Below are 4,414 nucleotides of genomic sequence, written 5' to 3'. Positions count from 1 at the left end.
CGGTATTGTCGCCCCTACCTCAGAGCCGCTGCGGGCCGGCGTCTCCTGTGCGGCCGCCGGGGAGGGTGGTTGGGTTGTGGCCACACAAGGTGTATGCAGGCTCGTGGCTCTCTGCTTCTAATTTACATAAAGGCTCGGATAAAGCCAGTGGTGGCCCCTTTGTGTGTCCGCAGGGTGTGTGGCGGAGGGGGCCGGGGCGGGGGGGGGGGGGGGCCAGCAGTGAGGGACAGGCCACACTGCCACCCGTCAGAGGACAGGTGGTTTTCTTACCTGGCGCCGGTGGGCCACGGCCCCTGGAGGCAGCTTGAGGACTGGCGTCTCCGTGGGGAAGACTGCTGCGCTGGGTCGGTGACGTCTGCGTGGGCGCTGCCGGCGTGGCGCGGGCAGGTGTGACTCCACCCGGGGAGCGGGTTGCCTCCCTGTTCCCTGTCTGGGAATGTTTCAGGGAAAAAGTGACTTCTAGGGTGTCCCGAGCCCCGTGCTCCGGGGTTTGTAAGCCCTGCTGATGTGTTCTGTACCCATGCCTGTTGTAGTGTCCAGTCCTGGAGTTCATCTGAAATCCCTCGGGTTTGGGGGACCTTTGGGGGTTGTGAGGACACTCCCAGACCCGTCCCCTCCACAGGCTGCCTTTCCGGAAGGCAAGTTTGGGGTGAGAGGACATCACAGAGCAGTGGGTTAGAAGTCCGAGTCCACCTGGCCTTGCAGTGCAAGGGGTTAGCGCCACCTAGTGGCTGGATCGGGTTCCACTGACCTTGTTTTAATGTAAGCTGCACCCTGGGCCCCGGAGATGGCTCCTGCTTGTCTCTCTGGCTGTGACCCTGCCTCAGGGTCTGGGCTGCAGGCTTGTCTGCCCACAGACAGCCCGGACCCAGCGGGCACTCGCCAGTGGGAAGCCCCCTGCACGTGCCCTCGCTGGCGCTGTGAGCCCACCCGCCCTGTGCGTGGCTCATGTTCCCAGAGGCCTGCCTGATATTTTCTGTCATGAGGCCGCTGGGTGACCGGTCCTGGGCTCGGGGACGTGCTTCTCCGAGGTCCCTGCCCTCAGGATGGGCAACTGAAGCCAGAGGGGTCACTCTGGTGCCTTGTGACCCTGAGCGGGGCGCCCGTGGTTCCCTCTGTCGATTCCAAACAGTGTCAGCCTTTGTTCCAATGAGAACTGTGGCTGAACTGAGCCTGGCGTGGCTGCTGGGTCAGGGGGTCGGGGCCACTGCGGTGGCCCTGTCTGCAGTGCCCTGTGTCCCCACCCCGCCTGGCACTCTGTTGCCACAGGGCCACCACGCCACCCTGGGGCAGGTGCACTGAGAAGAGTGTGCTCTCGTCCCAGCCTGTGTGGCTCCGGCAGGTCCCCCAAGGCTGCTGTGGCTGCAGTGGTTATGGCCGGGCATTGGGGCCGGGGCCCAGCACAGCCACCCAGCGTGAGGAGTGAGGCCTAGGGAGGGTCCCTGTGGCTTTAGGCATGAAGGGCAACCTGGATAAAAGATAGCAGAGAAGAGAAACTACTGATACATGTAATAAAACTTTCTTTTAAAAGATACCGTAGACAGGCAAGCCACAACCTGGGCAAGTATACCTGTAGCAGGTACGACTGATGAAGGACTTCTGTCTGGACCATGTAAAGAGCTCCTGTAAATTAACAAGAAAAAGACGAACCGGTAGGAAAAAACGGGCCTGACCTCGCTTTTCAGAGAGAAGCCAAAAGCCCCGTAGTTGCGTGAAAAGTCGCTCCGTCTCACTAGTCCTTGGAGACGTGGAGTGAGACCACACCGCGGTACGCCTCACTGCGTCCGGAGGGTCAGACTCGGACGAGTCTGATCCTCTTGTGCTGGGAACTCTTCAGTATGCTTGGAGGAATAGTAAATGGACGTGACCTCTTGGGAAAAGAGTTGGGCACCATTTAGGGTAGCTGGGTAGGACACCCCTTATTCTGCTGTGTCCACACAGAGGAGAAACCCCGGCCTGTGTGTGCTGGGCGGTAGGAAGTTCACGGGGCCGTGTGAGCGCCAGCAGAGGGCTGGGCCCAACTCAAACGTCCTCGATAGAGGGCGCACCCAGGCAATGGAATACTACACAGCACCGAACACGGGCGAACTCCGGCCTCGCAGAACTGTGTGAAGGAATCCTAGAAACAATGTTGAGTGAACGAAGTGAGTTCCAGGAGGTCCCACACAGCAAAGCAGCATTCGTGTAAAATTCCGAACCAACGTCAGGCAGTCTACCGCGTGGGCATGCACACACAGGCAACAGGCTGCGAGAGCCTGTCATCCCACAGTGGGGTCGCCTCGAGAGACGGGGACAGTGTGAGAAGGACCCCGGGTGGGGCGGAGTGCGCACCTTCAGGGTGACGTTCTCGTTCCTGGACCGTGCGGGGTTCACGGTCACTGTGTTGGGACTTTATCATGTGGATTCGTGGTACCCAGGTTCTTGTGCACGTGCCAATACCAAAGTGTAAGAGGAGAGGACGCGAGGGGAGGAATTGAAGACGAGTTTGGGCAGCTCCTCCAAGGGACTTCCCCGCAGAGGGGAGTGGCAACTGGGGGTGACAGAGGGGACAGGCCAGGAGGGTTTGGTTACTGCGTGGAGAGCTGTGTGGGCGGCTGGGCAGACCCAGCCTACGGCAGGCACCCTGGGGGGCAGGTGTGAGGAGGCCCTGGGGCCTTGGCCTGGAGTGGACGAGGGCAGCAGACGGCGGCAAGAGCCATGGACTCGAGGGGCTGGACGGGCCGGCTGCATCTGCTTCCTGCCAGCCCCACCGGGCCAGCATCACCATGGGCCCACTGAGGTCCTTGCCCGGCTCCCACACGCTATCCGGGCCCTGGCAGCTGGATGGGGGCCGGCCCGGTCCCAATCTGTTGCTGGCACCTCAGAGTGGAACCCCAGTGAGCGGCTGCGGCCTTTCATGTGGTCTCCTCTGCTCAGCACAGCAGGGAGGGGTCTGGTCTTTCACCGAAACAGCCAGGGTTCGGTTTCCTGCCTTGGAGATAATTGCAGGTTCTTATTAAAAGGTTAGAACAATTCCCTGCTTAAAAGAAAGAGTGGAAGGCAGGCATACCGCACTGCTCTTAAAAATTACAGAAAGGGGTGTTGGGCACTACGACACCCCTCACATCAAAGTGGCCAGCAGATGCTGCGGCAGCGGCATCACCAGCCCTCTGACCACCTTGGGGGCTGAGCTATTCTTCTGGTAACACAATCAGAGCCGCGCCAGGGTGGCAGGCCCGCACCTGCGGGGCCGGGGTGCCCACTGCCTCCTGAGACCCACAGCAGTTGGCTAATCTGCTTTGGGGCCCCAGCAACACCTGTCGGCAGGTGAGCCAGACTTGCCTCAGCCACCTCCCTGGCCTTTAGTTTTACTCACAGACTTGAGGGTGGACAGGAGCTGCTGATGCCAGAATCAGCTGGAGGGCTGTTCTCCAGCCGCCTGCACTGGGCCAGCGGCCAGCAGGGTGGGGGCAAAGCACCAACAAGGGCGCAACTGGGGCAGATGTGGGGCCCCGGCCTCCGTGGGGTCCGGCCGCCTCCCCAGCTGCGTGATTCTGTGTCCTTGTTGCCGCTCCCTTGATGTGCCCTGTGCTGTAGTGGGGTGTCCCCGTCTCCCCCTCAGCCCCAGGGCCTCGCAGTGCTTGGGGTGTAGCCCGTGCTCAGCAAATGTCCGAGCGGAACCTGAGGACAGGTGTGGGGCATCAGTCTCCAGTACCTGCCCCCACCTACGTGTGGGAGCTACTGAGTGCCAGGCGCAGAAGGGAAGCAGTGGCTGCTTGTTGGTGTGCTGTGTCCTGCACCAGCCCCTGGGAGGCCTGGTGGGCTTCCCGGTGGAGGTGTGCTGGGCGGGGCTTGGCCTGGGTGAGGGAGCCACCCAGCCGCAGTTGACCCCCAGTCCTGGGCTGGGACACATGTCCCAGGAAGTGGGCTGGGGGTCCCCTCAGCCTCGGCATGTCACCCGCCTGCATTGAAGGTCCCCAGGAAGTGAAGGGTGTGAAAGCACCTCCCAGTGTGCAGAGCGGTGAAGGCACCAGCTGGTGGGGTTTGGATTCCCATGAAGGTGCCCTCAGGAGAGTGATGTAACGGTGATGATTAGTGACAACGAGCCCCGCGTTTTCGGGGGCCTGTTCTGGCCATGTGGGGCGCCTCCTCGTCTAACCCTGCAGGGGCCACGGGCAGCGCGGCACTGACCCGTGGAGATGCTGAGGCCCAGAGAGGCCGGACACCTTGCTCAAGGCCACACAGCGGTGGAGGCGTTGCCTCGCTCCGGCCCCAGCCTTTCCTCTCCGGGGTCACCTGACCGTGCGTCAGTGTCAGCTCTGGTGTGTGGGTCTGTCCCTCCCCACACGTGGGAAGGTCGTCACAGTCCACGTGGGCTATCTGTGTCCCCACAGAAGGGGGTGGGGGTGGGGACAGGGATGGCGAGAGGTGCTTC

This window comes from Desmodus rotundus, chromosome 5 (assembly GCF_022682495.2).
Source record: "Desmodus rotundus isolate HL8 chromosome 5, HLdesRot8A.1, whole genome shotgun sequence".
Taxonomy (NCBI): domain Eukaryota; kingdom Metazoa; phylum Chordata; class Mammalia; order Chiroptera; family Phyllostomidae; genus Desmodus; species Desmodus rotundus.
This window is presented reverse-complemented; position numbering follows the sequence as displayed.